Consider the following 21,434-nt stretch of genomic DNA (forward strand, 5'->3'; position numbering starts at 1 on the left):
AAAGAAGTATAACTAATAAAGTATCAATGGCAGAGAGAGAGTTCAAATAGAGTCGAGAGGCTACTCTGGAGGTTGCTCTTACACAAGCTTCAGTTAGACATTACCACCTATCATAACTTGCCAAGCCCCAATCAGAGCCATTCCAGCCAATCCTAAAGAACTCCTAGGACAATATATAAGATTCCACAAGGGTTCCGTGCATGAGAGTAACTTTCCAGAAACCTACAACCTCCAGATGGGTCCCTGGACCAGATAAGTGCTAAAATCTAGAGGGCTCAGCCTCTCCAGAACATCAGATATGTCCATCTCGCTAACTCATATTATTGACAGACCTTTCCAATATGAAAAAGTTAGAATGGCCATAGCCAAATATCCCTAAAAAGAGGGATAGAAAGATCAAAGGTGATAGCAGAGTTGTACAGAGAAGATCGGATCTAACGAATGAATATGATTGCTGAATCATTAAATTGATATTTCTTTCAGTTTCCAGTATCTTAGCGCAGCTAGAAGTAAAAACCAAAATTGTGGAATTGCAACCCATGTCAAACTCTGAAATATGTTCTACAACTAATTGTGGTGCTGTGCTTTGAAATTTATTGCTTTTTTGTTTATATGTTATTTTTCACAAAAAAGAAGAAAATTCTATTGCAATAATAAAAAAAAAATACTTATGCCTTCTAGTCTCCTATATTCTGGGGCAGCTAGAAGGAAAAGTCTGAGAGGATTGTATCATAGCCCATGACAGGCTCTGGAATCTGTCCTATCACTACTTGTTGAAGAGTGCTTTGAAAACTATTGCTTTTTTCTTTCTTTCCTTCATATATATGATGTGTTTTACATTTAAAAGTTTAAAAAAAATCAAGTTGCCCTATGTCCCAGCAATACCACTACTTGGCATATACCCAGAAGAGCTGAAAGCAGTGACACAAACAGACATGTGCGCACTAATGCGTGCACATGCATAGCAGCATTATTCACAATTGCCAAAAGATGGAAACAATCCAAGTGCCCATCAACATACAAGTGGATAAACAAAATTTGGTATATATATATATATATATACGATGGAGTAAGACAAAATGACATCCTGAAGCACGTGACAAGGTGGATGAGCCTTGGGAACATAATTCTGAGTGATATCAGCTAGACACAAAAGGATAGATACTATATAATTCCACTTTTATGAACCTGGTAAAGGTCAACTCAGAGGTTTATAATACAGAATATAGGAGACCTAGAGATATATGGAAGCTAGAGATGAGTGAACCGTTAGCTAATGAGGTTGAACTCCAATGTAAAGGAACAGAGAGGAGTGAAGGTGGTTCTCTAGTGGATGTATGAGTGATATTACCATATTGAAGGTGAACAAGATTGAAAGAGGTTGTTTGGAGCCATGTAGCCCAGCAATTAACACTACAAATCTAAATAAATTCCTGCATGAACTACTTCAAAGGTTTCAATCTTGTAGAAAGAGTAAATAATGTAAAGGTATAGGGAGAAAACAGCTAGTACATGCTATGGACTATGTTTAACAGGAGAACATCAACAATGCCACATAAATACCAGAGGTAAACAGTTGGGGGGAAGGACAAGAGGTAAGGGGAGGCTTAGATTTCCTATTTGGTGAATGTACTGGTTTGAAAGGATGTATGTCCCCTAGAAAAGCCATGTTTTAAACCTATTTAAATACTATTTTGTAAAGGCAGCCATTTCTTTTAATCCCTATTCAATACTGTATGTTTGAAACTGTAATTAGATCATCTCCCTGGAGATGTGATTTAATCAAGAGTGGTTGTTAAACTGGATTAAGGGATAACATGTCTCCACCCATTCGGGTGGGTCTGGATTGGTTTACTGGAGTCCTATAAAAGAGGAAACATTTTGGAGAATGAGAGATTTGGAGAGAACAGAACGACATATCCACGAGAAGCAGAGAGTCCATCAGTCAGTGACCTTTGGAAAGGAAGAAGGAAAATGCCTCCTGGGGAGCTTCATGAAGGGAAGCCAGGAGAGAAATCTAGCAAATGATGCTGTGTTTGCCATGTGCCCTTCCAGTCAATAGAGAAACCCTGCCCTGTTCACAATGTGCCTTCTCACTTGAGAGAGAAACCCTGAACTTCATCAGCCTTCTTGAACCAAGGTATCTTTCCCTGGATGCCTTAGATTGGACATTTCTATAGACTCATTTTAACTGGGACATTTTCTCGGCCTTAGAACTGTAAACTTGCAACTTATTAAATTCCCCTTTTAAAAAGCCATTCCATTTCTGGTATATTGCATTCCAGCAGCTAGCAAACTAGAATAGTGAGGATGTGTTTATCAGTTATTTTCCTCTTGGGAGTAATGAAAATTGTCTAAAATTGAGAGTATTGATGATTATACCACTAAGTGAGGATAATGTGAGACATGAACTGTTGACTTTGAACATTTTACATGATGCACAATGGACAGAGGTAGATAAAGGATACACTGACTGAGAAGTAGAATGTCAAACTGTGCTGTAAACATATGATTGAATATTGTGCTGCTACAGAAAGGAAAAAAATTGTGAGGCATGTAATGTTGTGAATGAATCTGTGGGACATTATGTGATGCAAAATAAGCCAGAAACAAAAAAGCAAACATTGTATGGTCTCTTAGAAAATACTTATAAGAAAATTGGGGTCTAGATTGTAGGCTCCTATAGCAGCCACGTTTAATCTGGAGCTATAATTATTATTTCTAGATTTTGAGAGGCTATGCTATCTATGTATAACCTGGTATTTCCCTGGAACTTTGGGTACCTGTGTGACACCTAAGACTCAGATTAAGAGTTCAGCAGATCTGAAGGTCAGCATTGCCAGATACAACAACTGTTAAAGAAACTGAATAAGAGATCAGGCTTCAATTAGTGATAAGAATGAAGTCGATCCAGTTGGGACTAAGGTAAATCAGAATACAGGGGTAAAGAGGACATTGTCTTTATTTTAGAACTTCACCTACTCCATGAGTCCAAAGGAAGAGAGGTTTAATTTGTCCAGAACCTAAATTTCCTGTGGCACATAATCTAATTCAACTTGTCTGGATAGATCATTTAAACAACCCAAACACAGTGAGCCTGGAATGGGAATGAGTTTGGAATTTTGTATAGTGTAATGCCATGACTGGATACATCCCAGAGTATGTTGAGCTGGTAATTAAGAGGTACTGGCAAAGTCTCTTGAGGGATGGGAGAAAAAATATGGAACTGTTAAGCTTTACCTCGAGGTAACCCCTGATACTATCTCAAACATTAGGGGCCCTCAGGTCCAAGCCCTTGATCTTGAGGCTTGCTCTTGTGAAGCTTACTTAGGTAGTAGGGAAGCTTAGCCTACCTATAGTTATGCCTAAGAGTTCCTTCCAGAGGACCCCTTTTGTTGCCCCGTGTGGCCTCTCTCTCTAAGCCCAACTCTATAGCAGAAGTCATTATCTTCCCTACACGGGACATGACATCTGGGGTGAAAGTTTTCCTTGCAATGTTGGGTATAACTCCTAGGGATGAGCCTGGCCCTGGCACTGCGGGATTGACATGACTGCCTGGCCAAAAAGGGGAAAATAATTTTCACAAATAAGGTGTTACAGGCTGAGAGAGTTCAAATGGAGTTGACAGACTGCTCTGGAGGCTATTCCTATGCATGCTTCAGCTAGACATTGCTACTTATCATGGTTTGCCAACCCCCAACTAAAACCATTTCTGCCAACCCTAAAGAACACCTAGGGCTTTATCTCAGATTCTACCAAGGTTCCATGCACTATGATTACTTTCCAGAAACCTACAGTCTCCAGATGTATTCCTAGGCCAGATAAGGCCTGAAACCCAAAGGAGTCAGATTCTCCAGAACATCAATTAGTTCCATCCCCTTATCCCATGTTATCAGTAGCCCTTTTCAACATGACAAAGTTAGAATGGGCCTAGCCCAAATACCTCTAGAGATTGGGAGAAATATCAAAGGAGAAAGAGGAGTTATAACAGAGAACAAAGGATTTAACAAACGAGTATGATTGCTGAATCATTATATTGATATTACTCTTAGTCTCCAAAGCCTTTGAGCAGCTAAAAGGAAAACCCTAAATTTGGAACTGTAACCCATACCAAACTCTGAGATCTGTTCTACAACTAACTGTTGCGGTGTCCTTTGAAATTTATTGCTTTTTTGAATATTTGTTATTTTTAACAACTAAAAAACAAAAAACACCACGATTGTTTAACCCAAAGACACAAATATTTACTCTGTTTTCTTCTAGGAGTTGATAGATTTAGCTCTTCAATTTAGGTCTTTAGTCTATTTTGAGTTAATTTGTATGCATGGTGTGAGGTAGGGATTCAACTTAGTTCTTTTGCATATAGACATCCAGTTGTCCTAGCACCACTTGTTGAAGAGACTGTTCTTTCCACATTTAATTATCCTAGACACTCCAGCTGTCTTATGGTTGGTCTTTGCATGGTATGTTTTTTCTTTTTTTACAAATTTTTTACTTTCAACCTATTTGTATCTTTGAATCCAAATTGTTTCCCTATGACTGGCATATATTTGGATCTTTTTTTTAATTGTCTGACAATCTCTACCTTTTGATTGGATTGTTGAATCCATTCACATTAAAGGTTTTTAATGATATGGTTGGGTCTGTAAGTACCATTTTGCTTTTCCTTTTCTATGTCTCAAGTCTTTTTTGTTTCTCTGTTCCTTTTTTAATACCTTCTGTTTCATTCAGTGAATACTTTCTAACATAACATTTTAATGATTTTAAACTTTTTTTTTTTTTTGCATGGGCAGGCACCAGGAACCAAACCCAGGTCTCTGGCATGGCATGGAGAACTCTGTCTGCTGAGCCACCATGGCCCGCCCTGATTTTTTTTTTTCCCAACAAACCAGTTTATTATAAACACATTTCTAAAATATATGTAATTTTTGTCAATTGGGTCACATTTTCATTCTTTACAAATTTTTGTCTTAATAAAATTTTCTGATTACAAACCTTCAAACAAGACAAATATGTGGTTGTGTAGATGGAAATTATCCTGTATCTCCCATCTGCCCAACGCCCACACCCTGACCCAAAGATATCCCCTGAAAATAGATAGGTGCATGTTCTCCAGATGTGTTTCCATCGGTATATAATCACAGATAAACAAAAATATTGATAAAAATATCAAAAATGCACATTCTTCAAAACCATAATCATGTTAAACATATTTTTCTGCCAATTGCTTATTTCACATAATATGATAGCTCCAATCTTCACTCACATTTCGTTAGCTGATGTTTATTGGGTACAAATATTGTTCTTTTTCTTTAATTTGTATTAATAAAACCAATCGGCATACAACACAAATATTCCATACTCGGTGTGCAATCAGTGGCTCACAATACCATCACATAGTTGTATATTCATCACCATGATCATTTCTCAGAACATTTACATCACTCCAGAAAAAGAAATAAAAAGAAAAAAGAAAAAACTTATACATACCATACCGCTTACCCCTCCCTCTCATTGATCACTAGTATTTCCTTCCACCCAGTTTATTTGAACATTTGTTCCCCCTATTATTTATTTTTAATCCATATTTTTATTCATCTGTCCATACCGTAGATAAATGGAGCATCAGAACAAGGTTTTCACAATCACACAGTCACTTTGAGAGAGCTATATAATTATACAATCATCTTAAAGAAATATCTGCCCCAATTTTTAACTATTTTTAAAATGATTAAATAATTTTAAAAATTATTTTAAAAATGATTTTTAACTATTTCAAAAATTATTTTCTTCTAGGGTTTAAAATATATATCTTCACTTCACAGAATCTACTAAATTCTGTGAAATATAAAAAACTTTCTCCCATGTAGTTCTGTTCTCTCCTTCCCTTTTCAGTGTTTTTCATTGTTATATGTTATATCCATATAATTACAAACCCCATTAAACATTGTTATAATTATTACTTTATATAATTTTATGTTTTAAGGATTGAGAGAACAGCAAGTATATATTTATAGAGCTTGTTATATTAACCATTTCTGGTTATCTTCATTTCTTCCTGTGGGTTCAAGATACCAAATGGTGTCACTTTCTTGCTTTAATGCAAATTTGTTCTCATCTACCTGCTTTGTGGTGCTATCATCAAATATATTACATTTCTATATCTTATAAGCCAACAATATAATGATAAACAATACAATTGTTTTATACCCTTGCTCTTTTAATCAGTTAAAAGAAGAGAAGAGAAAAATACGTACATAACTATTTTTTTCTAATCATCTACATGGATTACCTTTACTAGTGCTCCCTCTTTTTTCATATGGGTTCAAATTGCAGTCTTGCTTTCATCCTGAAGAACTTCCATTAGTATTTCTTGTAAGGTGGGTCTTCTAGCATAGATTCTTTCAGTTATTTGTTTGTTTTTTTTAATTTAGGAATGTCTTTATTTCTCCTTCTTTTATATATTTTATATTATATATATATATATTTAACATGGGCAAACACTGGGAATCAAACCTGGGTCTCCCTCCAGCATGGCGGGAGAGAACTCTGCCACTGAGCCATATTGACCTCTCCTTCATCTTTGAAAAAACAATTTTTAGATGTAAGATTCTTGGTTGACAGTTTATTTTTCCTTTAGTCATTTGACTATATTACCCCACTGCCTTCTGGCCTCCATTGTTTCTACTGTTTCACCTGTTAACCTTATTAGTGTTCCCTTGTAAGAGATGAATTATTTCAGTTTTACTGCTTTCAATATTTTCTCTTTATGTTTATCTTTCAACATTTTTACTATAATGTGTCTGGGTATAGATCTCTCTCTATTTATCCTACAAGGGGTTCACGAATTTCTCTGGATGTGTGGATTGTTTTTCAGCCAATCCATGAAGTTTTTTGCCATTATTTCTTCAAATATTTTTGTGCTCTTTTGTCTTTTCTCCTTCTGGTAACCCTATTGCATGTATGCTGGTGAGCTTATAGGATTCCCATATTTCTCTAAGGCTCCGATTTTAATTGAATTTTTCATTTTGGTTTTTGTACTTTTCAACCCTGGAATTTCTTTTTACTTTATTTGTATAATTTCCATCTCTTTTTTGATACTCTCTATTTGTTGAGACATTGTTTTCATACCTTCTTTTATGTCTTGAAGTATGGTTTCCTTTAGTTCTTTGAACATATTTATAATGGCTACTTTGAAGTCTTTGTTAAATCTGGCATCTGGTCCCCTCCCAGCAGTTTTCATTGCTTGCTTTTTTCTCTGTTTATGAGTCATATGTTTCTTTGCATAGCTCATAATTTTTGAAAGAACACAAAAATTAGACATTTCAGGTAATATATTGCAGCACCTCCTGAGGCTGATTCCCTTCTCCCCTCTCTTGGGTTCATTTTTCATAGCTTTTGCATGCTTATTTGTCTTATATCCTGGCTAGGCTTTTGTAGTGAAGCCTATCCCTCCTTCTGCTCCCCCCAGTGTGACCCTTTGTTGTTGCTCTTCCAAGGGGCACAGCCTTGGACTCCTCCAAGGGGAACAGTGAATGATGATCCTGTTAGCAGGGTTCTCTCTGATTGTCTCCCTGAACTCCGCTAATTTGTCTACCTCATTTATTTAGCATTTCACCCTCCTCAATAGACTCCACTAATTACTGCCACCTTGCTCTATTGTTTCAGACAATGCCCCAGGGCATACATTGCAATTAGACCAGTCTGATCGAATTAAAACTGGGTAGGGGTTCTTTTTGAAGACAGTCTTGAAGTTTGATCTACCCTAGGAGGGCTCTTTCCCTAGTTCTCTCTGAAAAATTATCTGGCCTATGGTTTAGTCAGTTGTTCTTAAGAGAAACTATTGTTTTCAGGAGTGCCTTAGACTGAACATCCCCATGTTCTATTTCAAATAAAGTTAGATCCTTGGGGAGAGTTTTGGAGTCTCTTTTGTCATAGATTGTCTCTCCCCTGGGCAAACTCTCTGAACCAGTACTCTTTTGTGCCTGGGTAGTAACGCAGTTCTGACCTTGGCCTGTCCCTCCTAGCATAGACTCTTTACCCTGTGAGCAAGTTGAGACAAGCACAGTCGGGACCCTGGTATTCTCAGCCTGCTACCCCTGTTGATAGAGCCTCCATCCTCTGGGTAAGAGCTGGGTGGAGGAAGAGAACCCCTAACATTTCAACCACATTCATAAGCCTTCATTGAGAGATGAGGAAGGGGGAGTCCCCACATCTTGGCTGGGATACCCCAGAGTTTTCTTCTGTCACACTGTAGCTGGAGTGTGAGGAGGGAACAGGGCTGTTGCTCAAATACCAAAGGCATTTACTGAGTTTTAGTAGATTTTCTTGATTTGTTTCTTCCTTTGTCATCTGTCCTTGGTACAATTTCCAAAGACTTCAAATATATATGTGTGTATGCATAACCAAGAAATTAAGAATTAACAAATGATTAGGGTGACTGAATCATTATATGGATGACTTTTTCTTGCTTTCTAGTATGTCATAGAATAGTCAAAAGAAAATACCTGAAATTACTGAAACCCAATGAACTGTAACACAAATGCCTTGATCTTTGATAATGATTGTTTAACTATATATCTTGTGATTGTACAAACCTCTTGGCTGGACCCATTTGTATCTTCTTGTCCTGTTTTATAGCTTTAGAGCCTTAAGATTACAAAAGTAATCTAATGTTTATTAATGAAAGAACATGAGTCAGTCCAGAACTAACCCTCCCCAATTCCTAAGTTATCTTACTAGATAGAGCTAGATCTAACAAAAATGGACCCATCTGACATGACCAGTAGCTTAAAACTTTACCTGTAAGTAACCTATACCTCATTATAATACTAAAAATCATGCCTGTAATCATATTAAGGCCACCATTTTTTTACATCCATGCTGTGACTAGGCATGTAATCAATTTGTATGTTTTAGTTTGCGAAAGCTGCCAGAATGCCTTATACCAGAACTTGAATGACTTTTAAAAAAGGAATTTATTAAGTTGCAAGCTTACAGTTCTAAGGTGATGAAAATGTCAATTTAAGGCACCAACAAGAGGTTATCTTAACTTAAGAAAGGCTGATGCCATCTGGAACACCTCTGTCACATGGGAAGGCACATGGTGACATCAGCTAGCTTTCTTTTCTGGCTTCTCATTTCATAATGATCCCCTGGGGGGTGGGGTTCCTTCTACATCTCCAAAGGTCTCTGGCTGTGGAGGTCTAAATTTTTTCCAAAATGGCTCCCTCTTAAAGGACTCTAGTAAACAACCTCACCTTGAATGGGTCAGGAGACATCTCCATGGAAACCAAAAAACCAAAAGGTACCACGCACAGTTGGGTGGGTCACATCTCCATGGAAACAATAAAAAAAGATCCCACCCAACAATATTGAATGAGGATTAAAGAACATGGATTTTCTGGGGCACGTAACAGTTTCAAATCAGTACACTGTAGGCACTCAATAATGAGACCATTTCTAGCTTACTCATCTCATGTCACTATACTCATTATCCTAAAACCTGCCAATCTTCCAATGCTATAAAATTATCAGTTATTTCAGTGCAGGGAGACAGATTTTAGGCCAATAGACCATGTAGTCTTCTTCTTTCTCCATTTTGAAACCCTGGTGTCATAGATTGGCTATTAAGTACATCAGGGAGAGAAACTCACATTTGATTAGTATCAGTTGTATGTATGTTTGTTTTAATAATTTTCACCAGTTAAATGACTGATTTTCTGGGAATAGAATCCACTGATTCTCTGCATAGGTTAATACTTGAGGGTTTACTATGTGCCAAGATTTATATGTCCAACATTAACTTTTACCCTGCAGTGAAGCAGCCATTTTTGTACCATTTCACACTATATTAGTGATCTCTAAACCTGTAACTAAGATGGCCTTCCTGAGGAGTGTACTCAGTAGTAAAGAACAAAAGGTCTATAAGTATTTCTGGCAAAATTGCAGGTTAGATATCCTAAAAATTATGAACTGGTAAGAAGATAAGCGCTCTCCTCAGAATCAGAACACAGAAACAAGGGAAAACCAAATATTAGTTAAGTTCTATTTATAGAAATTTTCCAGATAATAAGTGAAAATGGAAAAATAAACTTAGAATATAATCTTTTTGCAATTCTAATGAATTAATGGATCTGGTTGTTGATTGATTGTTAGCATTACAAAGAGAGATAAATGTATGTTCTGTGGTTTCCTGATGGAAGAACACACCACTGCTTATGGACATCTCTTGTCAAAAGACAAAAATATAAAACCAAAACTAACCAAATACTGATCAAGCCTTTGAATCACTACCAGTTTGTCAGAACTAAAAGAGACAGAAGAATTATTAAATAACACCCAAATTCAGTGCTAATTACTCAATTTATTTTTCACAAATAAACTGCAATGGAAAAGGTAGAGGGACATCCTAGAGATTACAAGCTTCTTGAAATATATCACCCAATTGCAATATGTAGATATTATTTGGATCATAATCCAAACTCTTAAAAATATGACTTGACAAGAGGAAATTCAAATAATTACTGGATATTAGATGTCAAAGAATAATTGTTTTAGATATGATAACCATATTGTGGGTTTTAAAGAGTCCTTTTAGAGATACACATGAAATGTTTATGGATAGAATGGCATAATGTGGCTATATTTGCTTCAAAATAATATAGATGAAGGGGAGTGAATGGAAGTAAACTCGAAAAAATATTGGTGATAATCTGCAAATTGTTGAAGCTGGTAATTGAAACATAGAGATTCATTATACTAGCCTATTTTTTTTTTTTTTTGCTTTGTCACGCAGGCTGTATCATGCATGATTTATTTTTTAATATATTTTTTTAATTGTATAACATGTGTACAAAGAAAGAAAGAAAAAATAGTTTTCAAAGCACTCTTCAACAAGTAGTTATAGGACAAATCCAAGAGTTTATCATGGGCCACTATATCACTCCAGATTTTTCCTTCAAAAAGTAGGAGGCTAGAGGAATAAATATTTTTTTTATCATCACAATTAACTCTTCTTCTTTTTCTGTGAAAAATAATAAACTTACAAAAAAAGCAACAAACTTCAAAGCACAGCACAACAATTAGTTGTAGAACAGATTTCAGAGTTTGGTATGGGTTACAATCCCACAATTTTAGGTTATTACTTCTAGTTGCTCTAAGATACTGCAGACTAAAAGAAATATTAATTTACAGATTCAGCAATCATACTCATTTGTTAAATCCTATCTTCACTGTATAACTACACCATCACCTTTGATCTTTCTATTTCACTCTTTAGAGGATTTAGGCTATGACCATTCAAACTTTTTCATGTTGAAAGGGATTTTCAGTAATATGGGCTAGGGAGATGAACTAGCTGATGTTCTGGAGAGGCTGGGCCCTCTAGGTTTCGGGAATTATCTGATCCAGAGACCCATCTGGAGGTCATAAATTTCTGGAAAGTTACCCTAGTGCATGGAACCTTTGTAGAATATTATATAATTCCCTAGGTGTCTTTAGGACTGGCTGGAATGGTTTTGTTTGGGGTTTGGCAAGTTATGATAGGTAGCAATGTTTAACTGAAGCTTGCATAACAGCAACCTCCAGACTAACCTCTTGACTTTATTTGAACTCTCTCTGCCACAGATATGTTATTAGTTATACTTCTTTCCCCTTTTTGGTCAGGATGACATTGTTGATCCCACAGTGCCAGGGCCAGACTCACCCCTGGGAATCATTTCCCATGCGGCCAGGGAGACCTTCACCCCAGGTGTCATGTTCCATGTAGGGGGGAGGGCAATGATTTCACTTATAGAGTTGGTCTTAGAGTGAGGGAGGCCACATTTGAGCAACAAAAGAGGTCTTCCAGAAGTAACTCTTAGGCATACCTATAGGTAGGCTAAGCTTCTCCACACCATACATAAGCTTCACAAGAGTAAGCCTCAAGATCAAGGGCTTGGCCTGCCGGGTATCACTTTGGTCCCCGTTCCTCCAGCTCTTTACCTAGCAACTATTTACAGCACATTTCTAACCATCCCATTGGTCCTTCAAGTGAGGACCAGCCCTTCCTCTAAAACCCCTGCCTGAGCCTTCCTCTTATGGCAATAAAACCCGTCCCAACCAATCAAAAAATTGCTCTAAGCCCTTCTCGCTCACCCCTCCCCTAAATGCTTCACCCTATATAAGCAACTGCACTTCCTCTAATAAACGTTTGATGTGCACCTCCACTCGTTCCCGCGACTCTTCCTTGAGCGTCACGCGCCCTCCACACCTTCGAGCCCCCGGGACCGAAAGCAGATCGCGACTGCCTGAGTCCTCCCTTTCGCTGAGAGACAGACCCCAAGCGGGAGCACCGCACCGGACCGGCTCCCGCATTGGCCTATTGATTTGGGTGTCCCTAATGTTTGACACAGTATATAGGGATTCCCTGATGGTAAAGTTTAACATTTCCATGTATATCTCCATCCCTCAAGGGACTTTGCCAATACTTTTTTATTATCTGTTTAATATATTCTAGGATGTATCCAGGCATTACATTAAACTCTACAGGATTAAAGGACCTCTTTCTTATTCTGGGGTCCTTGTGTTTCAATTGTTAACTGAGCTGTGCAGACAGCTTGAGTTAAGATTATGTGCTACAGAAAATTTAGGTTCTGGACAAAATAAACATTTCTTCCTTTGGTCTCAAAGAGTGTGTGTGGTTCTAAAATGTAGACAATGTTTTCCCTACCCTGTTTTCTGAATTACCTTAATCCCGAACAGATCAGCCTCATTCTTATCTCTAAATACCAGGTTATACATATATAAAACAGCCTCTCAAAATCCATAAATAATAATTGCCACTCTGGACTAAATGTGACTGCTATAAGAGCTTACAATCTAGGCCCCTGTTTTCTTATAAGCATTTTCTAAAGGAGACCATACCATAACTGTGCTTTCATGTTTGGCTTATTTTGCCTCATCAAATGTCCCACAGGTTCATTCACATTATTGCATACCTCATGACTTCTTTCCTTTTTGTAGCAGCACAATATTCAATCATATGTATACACCATCACTCGCCAATCTACTTTTCAGTCAGTGCATCCTTCAGGCACTTGCATTTATCAGGCATCATGTATAATGACCAAAGCCAACAGTCCATGAACACTGTCAATTTTAGATAAGTTCATTGTTCCCAAGAGAAAGATAACCAATAAACATACTTTCACAAAATAGGATAGCTAATCATCCCCTTAACTCTTGACCCCTGCCCATTATTTACTCCTGCTGTTGCTGTGGTACTGTGGATGTTTTCCTATTAAACATATTCCATAGCATGCAATAGCAGTTTTCCCCCATACCCTGGACTTAAACACTCTTTGTACATGAATCATACCTTTGAAATAGTTCTGGCAAGAACTTATTTATATTTCTAGTGTTAATCAGTGCGGACACATAGGTCTAAACAACCCCTTTCAATCATATTCACTTTCAATATGGTAATATTACTTACAGGCCCACTAGAAAACTGCCTTTACTTCTATCTATTCCCTTATGTTGCTTCCTATGAAACAGAGCTCAAACGATATTAAGGAATGATGAGAAAGAAAGAAAGAAAGAAAGGAAGGAAGGAAGGAAGGAAGGAAGGAAGGAAGGAAGGAAGGAAGGAAGAAAGGAAGGAAGAAGGAAGGAAGGAAGGAAGGAAGGAAGGAAGGAAGAAAGAAAGAAAGAAAGAAAGAAAGAAAGAAAGAAAGAAAGAAAGAAAGAAAGAAAGAAAGAAAGAAAGAAAGAAAGAAAGAAAGAAAGAGAAAGAAAGAAAGAAAGAAAGAGAGAGAGAGAGAGAGAGAGAGAGAGAGAGAGAGAGAGAGAGAGAGAGAGAGAGAGAGAGAGAGAGAGAGAGATGGGTTCAGGGGGTCTGAAGCTTAGCCATAACTGACAACAGACAACTTTATTCTTAACTAGTTTCTGCTTATATACTGCAGGGTTTAGGTGACTAAAAGCATGCATACATTTCGTGATAAAACAGAGTGCCTACTTATCAGTATATTATTCCCTACATACAAGAGATAGCTAACAAGACCTTGGGGCTTAAGAAAAAATAAACACTCTCTCCCTCTCAGACTATCCTCCAATAAAGCAGATAACAGTCTCCACAGTTTATTGCTGATGCCACTCCGAAGCCAGTTGCGCCCAATAAATTCCGCAGGTTTTCCATTAACCCCGGCTCCTACATCTCCCCCTTTTTATTTTATAAGCCAGGGTGACTGTGCCTGTCTTAGGTTGCCCTTAGGCTCTGAAGTAAGGGTCTTACCCATCATTGGCTACCAGTCAAGCTCTCTGATTTTGATTCAGGAGGGAGCCAAGGGCTTTCACCAGAATCACAGCATTAGCGCGGCTCTGCTGAGTGGCGCGGCTTGCTACTTTGAACACTTGTTGTTTGACACAGCTGAGGAGGAAGAGAAAGAGTATAAACAACCCCAAACCTAAGCCTATAGTAGTCAAAAATGATGTGATTTCCACCAATAAACAGGATTAAGATTTTTTAGCTCTTGGGTAAGTGATTGTATAACATCATCTGTTAGTTATATGTAAATTACTTTGAGATATTTCTAAGACTCGCTTTTGTAATTTTAAAATATCAAGACTTAAACTATCCAAATGTCCCAAAATATGCCTTTTTACCTTTTCCCATTCTATTTCAGAATGATTATATCTTAAAGGGGTAATACAAAAATTGCTCTCATTCCAGTCACATTTTAAACTTCGTAAAAAATGTAAATTATACATTTGATCTCCAATATGAACTAATGCTGTCTCTATATCATTTAGTCTATTATTAATTTTCTCATCAATATGAGATTGACTATGCCACAGTTCACTGGCATTTTAATGCCATTCTCTAACATAATGCTGCGTCTGTATAGTTTGATGCAATGCAGTTCCAGCGACCACAGCCACAGTGATAAATCCAGTGATTCCAATGACAGCTGCAATAATGAGTCCAATTAGTCTTTTAGTCCTTTTCAGATATTCTTTTACCAAATGGATCAGGATTTGTGTTTCTGGAGAGGATTGCCAGGATCTTGACATCTGCACCAGCAGCCAAATACCTCTTCTTCTCCTTGCTGCTATGATCATCTCATTTCCCTGCAACATAAATGCTTGGAGACACGTGAATAGAGAACATTTCTCACAATTAAAAGTTTGGTTCCTTATATGCATATGACCTTTAACAAATACATATGGATCTCTAGTACATATTTGCATATAATGTTTGTGGCTGCTATTTAAAAGGAAGTTATAGTTACTAGAATTTGCTATAAAAATTGGTCCCAGTCCTAAGAAGATTTTCCATAAATTTCTCTGACTAATGTTATATTTATTATCCCATGGATTTGGCACAAATCATCCTCTATGTATTAAATTCTGACTTAACTTGCCTGTCCATATAGTCTCAGTTATCCTGGAGTTAGAGATGGGAGGCCCCACAGGGGCCGCATCTCTTACAATTCCATAGGAATCATTAATTATGATAAATGGTCGATCCATATGACATAACTGCCATCCATTCCAACTTTCTTTCCCATCTAACAGGCAAGTATTATTTGATTCCATAGATTTGAAGGAGGGATATACATATAGGTAATTATGAGAATCATTCTGAGTCTTAAACCATGTAGTTCAATTACTTATTGCCATACATGGTAATTCATTGCCTATGCATATGGGTCTTTCTAAAAATGGAAGAGTTAAATTTGACACCATTTTTCCTTCTTTAAGTAGTTTTGGAAGCCTTGAATCTATTGGACCTGGGAATCCTAAACTAGTATTCAGATATATTGGTAAAGTTGGATCTGCCCATGTTACGGCCCACAGCAGAGGTGGGTTAAGAATATAAACCCAATCAGTATTATTATGTCCCTGTCCTTCAGCAATTAAAATTATATGTTCTATAATGTACATTACCCATTTAGTTATTTTCATCAGAGTCAACATGCCTGGGTTTTATTCTTTTCTAGGGAATCCAAACCGAGGTTCTGTCATCTGTAATGATAAGAGCAAATCCCCTACTCCACACCTTTATCATGCCTGGTTTCCACAGATCATCCTTAACATCTTTCCAGTTGATTGGCTGCAGCTGCAGTTCTGTTTGGGTTGTATCACCTTTCTTTTCCAAATTACTAAAATATTGTTCTGCAGGAGTCTGTGATGAATTATCATAAATGTTTAAAAAATTTAAAGTAAATAATGCTTTTGCTAATTGATCTTTAGGTGTACTTATTTTTACAACATCATCCTCCTGATCATCATCTCCCCCTTTTTGTTTTAAGAGCGTAGATTTTAGTGTCTGGTTTGCTCGTTCAATAATTCCTTGCCCAGAGGAATTATGTGGAATTCCTGTGATATGAGTAATATGAAAAGTAGTACAAAATTTATGAAATTGCTTTCCTATATAAGCAGGACCATTGTCAGTTTTAATAGATTGGGGGCATCCCATAACAGCAAAAGCATGAAGTAAATGTGATTGAACATGACAGAAACATTCTTCAGATTGTGCGGTAGCCCAGATGAAGTGAGAAAAGGTGTCTATGACAACATGTACATACTGCATTTTACCAAAATGTGAAATATGAGTAACATTCATTTGCCATAATTCATTTGCTTTTTGACCTCAAGGATTAACCCCTGATGCAAATGGGAGTGTATTTAAAGGTCCACATGTTGGACAAGTCCTAACAATGTCCTGAGCTTGCTGTTTAGATAAAGATGGAAATTTCTTTCATAGCCCTTTGCTATTAATATGAGTCAATTTGTGAAATCTTGTAGGATTTTGAATTACCCCCACAAGAGCATTTGCTTGCTGATTTTGTAATGACAAAGGACACAGAAGATTGGTATAAGCTCTTATATGCATGATAAAAAGGGGATTGATTCGACTTTTGACTAATGTTAGTAAATGTAAAAACATTCGGGACAATTCATCTCTTTCAAACAAAGAAGCTGTTTTAATGTGAGTAATTGTTTGGCAGACATATTCAGAATCAGAAACAATATTAAGAGATTGTGGAAAATTTTTTAATATTTGAATTACAGCTGCTAATTCAGTGCACTGGGCTTAGGTATAAGGTGTTTTTTATCTTTTGTTTTTCCCTGGGGTGACATATGCAGCCTGCCCATTACTACTACCATCAGTAAAGACAGTAATGGCTCTCTCCAACGGGGCAGCCTGAACTATTTTAGGCAAAATCCATTGTGTTTTTTTTAGAAATTGTAAAAGTTTTGACATAGGTAAATGATTATCAATTTGCCCTTTAAAATCACTTAACGCTATTTGCCAAGACATATTGAAGATAGATTTTGAAGCTCTTCCCTTATGAGATCACACACTGTGCGATTAGGATCATTTCTTCTTAATTGATAATATTTTTGGTGACCTTTGGCTATTAAAGAAATTATTTTTTGCAAATACGTATTTAAACGTTTTTGTCAATTGTTTGGTATAAAAATCTATTTTAAAATACCATCTTGCGAATGGGACTTCTGAAGAAGATGGCGGCTTAGTAAGATGCGCGGGTCTTAGTTCCTCCTCCAGAATAGCTACTAAAGAAATAGAAACAGTACAGAACAGCTCCCGGAGCCATGACAGAGAACAGAAACACAGCGTACCCCATTCTGGAACGGCTGAACCGGCTAAGAGAATCCGCTGCGGTGAGGTCCCCAAGAGGCGCGTGCTTCCCTATGCCATGGCGGCTGGCAGCCGGAACCCATCCCTCCCTCCTTCCCAGGCCGGCTGGGAGATTTGGATCAGCAGTCCCTCAAGCCGCGGCGGCCGGCGCCCCCCCCCCATGCATGGCTTCCCAGGCCAGCTGGGAGCTTTGGATGGCACCCCCCCAAGCCGTGGCGGCTGGCACCTCCCCACGCACAGCTTCCTGGGCCGGCTAGGAGATTTGGATCGGCACTCCCCCAAGCTGCGTCAGCTGGCGACCCTCCCCCACAGCGAGAGTCTTCCAAAGTTAAAGGAGCCACAGCATCTTTTACTGGTGGGACCCGCAGACAGATGAGCACCACATACTGGGCAGGATAAGAGAAACAGAGCCCAGAGACTTCACAGGAAAGCCTTTCAACCTGCTGGGTCCCACACCCAGGGAAATCTGATTAAATGCCCAGATGCCAGCAAAAAATAATGGATCACACCAGGAAAATTGAAGATATGGCCCAGTCAAAGGAACAAACCAATAGCTCAAATGAGATACAAGAGCTGAGACAACTAATTCTGAATATACGAACAGAAATGGAAAACCTCTTCAAAAACCAAATCAATAAATTGAGGGAGGACATGAAGAAGGCATGGGCTGAACAAAAAGAAGAAATGGAAAGTCTGAAAAAACAAATCACAGAACTTATGGGATTGAAGGACAAAGTAGAAAAGATAGAAAAAACAATGGAAACCTACAATGGTAGATTTAAAGAGACAGAGGCTAGAATTAGTGAACTGGAGGATGAAACATCTGAATTCCAAAAAGAAACAGAAACTATAGGGAAAAGAATGGAAAAATTTGAGCAGGGGATCAGGGAATTGAATGATAATATGAAGCGCACAAATATACGTGTTGTGGGTGTCCCAGAAGTAGAAGAGAAGGGAAAAGGAGGAGAAAAACCAATGGAAGAAATTATCACTGAAAATTTCCCAACTCTTACGAAAGACCTAAAATTACAGACCCAAGAAGTGCAGCTCACCCCAAAGAGAATAGACCCAAATAGGCATTCTCCAAGACACTTACTAGTTAGAATGTCAGAGGTCAAAGAGAAAGAGAGGATCTTGAAAGCAGCAAGAGAAAAACAATCCATCACATACAAGGGAAACCCAATAAGACTATGTGTAGATTTCTCAGCAGAAACCATGGAAGCTAGAAGACAGTGGGATGATATATTTAAATTACTAAAAGAGAAAAACTGCCAATCAAGACTTCTACATCCAGCAAAATTGTCCTTCAAAAATGAGGGAGAAATCAAAACATTTTCAGACAAAAAGTCACTGAGAGAATTTGTGACTAAGAGACCAGCTCTGCAAGAAATACTAAAGGGAGCACTAGAGTCAGATATGAAAAGACAGAAGAGAGAGGTATGGAGAAGAGTGTAGAAAGAAGGAAAATCAGATATGATATATATAATACAAAAGGCAAAATGGTAGAGGAAAATATTATCCAAACAGTAATAACACTAAATGTTAATGGACTGAATTCCCCAATCAAAAGACATAGACTGGCAGAATGGATTAAAAAAACGGGATCCTTCTATATGCTGTCTACAGGAAACACATCTTAGACCCAAAGATAAACATAGGTTGAAAGCGAAAGGTTGGGAAAAGATATTTCATGCAAATAACAACCAGAAAAGAGCAGGAGTAGCTATACTAATACCCAACAAATTAGACTTCAAATGTAAAACAGTTAAAAGAGACAAAGAAGGACACTATATACTAATAAAAGGAACAATTCAACAAGAAGACATAACAATCATAAATATTTATGCACCGAACCAGAATGCCCCAAAATATGTGAGGAATACACTGCAATCACTGAAAAGGGAAATAGACACATCTACCATAATAGTTGGAGACTTCAATTCGCCACTCTCATCAATGGACAGAACATCTAGACAGAGGATCAGTAAAGAAATAGAGAATTTGAATGTTACAGTAAATGAGCTAGACTTAACAGACATTTATAGGACATTGCACCCCACAACAGCAGGATACACCTTTTTCTCAAGTGCTCATGGATCATTCTCAAAGATAGACCATATGCTGGGTCACAAAGCAAGTCTTAACAAATTTAAAAAGATTGAAATCATACACAACACTTTCTTGGATCATAAAGGAATGAAGTTGGAAATGAATAATAGGCGGAGTGACAGAAAATTCACAAATACATGGAGGCTCAACAACACACTCTTAAACAACGAGTGGGTCAAGGAAGAAATTGCAAGAGAAATTAGTAAATATCTCGAGGTGAATGAAAAAAAAAACACAACATATCAAAACCTATGGGATACAGCAAAGGCAGTGCTAAGAGGGAAATTTATTGCCCTAAATGCCTATATCAGAAAAGAAGAAAAGGCAAAAATGCAGGAATTAACTGTCCACTTGAAAGAACTGGAGAAAGAACAGCAAACTAACCCCAAAGCAAGCAAAAGGAAAGAAATAACAAAGATTAGAGCAGAAATAAATGAAATCTAGAACATGAAAACAATAGAGAAAATCAGTAAGTCCAGAAGTTGGTTCTATGAGAAAATCAATAAGATTGATGGGCCCTTAGCAAGATTGACAAAAAGAAGAAGAGAGAGGATGCAAATAAATAAGATCAGAAATGTAAGAGGAGACATAACCACTGACCTCACAGAAATAAAGGAGGTAATAACAGGATACTATGAACAACTTTATGCTAATAAATGCAACAATTTAGATGAAATGGACGGGTTCCTGGAAAGGCATGAACAACCAACTTTGACTCAAGAAGAAATAGATGACCTCAACAAATCAATCACAAGTAAAGAAATTGAATCAGTCATTCAAAAGCTTCCCAAAAAGAAAAGTCCAAGACCAGACGGCTTCACATGTGAATTCTACCAAACATTCCAGAAAGAATTAGTACCAACTCTCCTCAAACTCTTCAAAAAAATCGAAGTGGAGGGAAAGCTACCTAATTCATTCTATGAAGCCAACATCACCCTCATACCAAAACCAGGCAAAGATATTACAAAAAGAGAAAACTACAGACCAATCTCTCTAATGAATATAGATGCAAAAATCCTCAACAAAATTCTAGCAAATTGAATCCAGCAACACATTAAAAGAATTATACATCATGACCAAGTAGGATTCATCCCAGGTATGCAAGGATGGTTCAACATAAGAAAATCAATTAATGTAATACACCATATCAACAAATCAAAGCAGAAAAATCACATGATCATCTCAATTGTTGCAGAGAAGGCATTTGACAAGATTCAACATCCTTTCCTGTTGAAAACACTTCAAAAGATAGGAATACAAGGGAACTTCCTTAAAATGATAGAGGGAATATATGAAAAACCCACAGCTAACATCATCCTCAATGGGGAAAAATTGAAAAGTTTCCCCCTAAGATCAGGAACAAGACAAGGATGTCCATTATCACCACTATTATTCAACATTGTGTTGGAGGTTCTAGCCAGAGCAATTAGACAAGAAAAAGAAATACAAGGCATCAAAATTGGAAAGGAAGAAGTAAAACTATCACTATTTGCAGACGATATGATACTATATGTTGAAAATCCGGAAAAATCCACAACAAAACTACTAGAGCTAATAAATGAGTACAGCAAAGTAGCAGGTTACAAGATCAACATTCAAACATCTGTAGCATTTCTATACACTAGCAATGAACAAGTGGAGGGGGAAATCAAGAAACGAATTCCATTTACAATTG

The 21,434-nt window shown here is 37.4% G+C and overlaps 1 pseudogene; it reads right to left on the minus strand.

Annotated features, from left to right (window-relative positions):
- LOC143664360 (large ribosomal subunit protein uL4 pseudogene) overlaps positions 1 to 12,357 on the minus strand; it is a 38,212-nt pseudogene extending 25,855 nt beyond the window's left edge.
- Between the last annotated feature and the right edge of the window lie 9,077 nt (positions 12,358 to 21,434).

The sequence above is a fragment of the Tamandua tetradactyla genome, chromosome 20, assembly GCF_023851605.1.
Source record: "Tamandua tetradactyla isolate mTamTet1 chromosome 20, mTamTet1.pri, whole genome shotgun sequence".
NCBI lineage: Eukaryota > Metazoa > Chordata > Mammalia > Pilosa > Myrmecophagidae > Tamandua > Tamandua tetradactyla.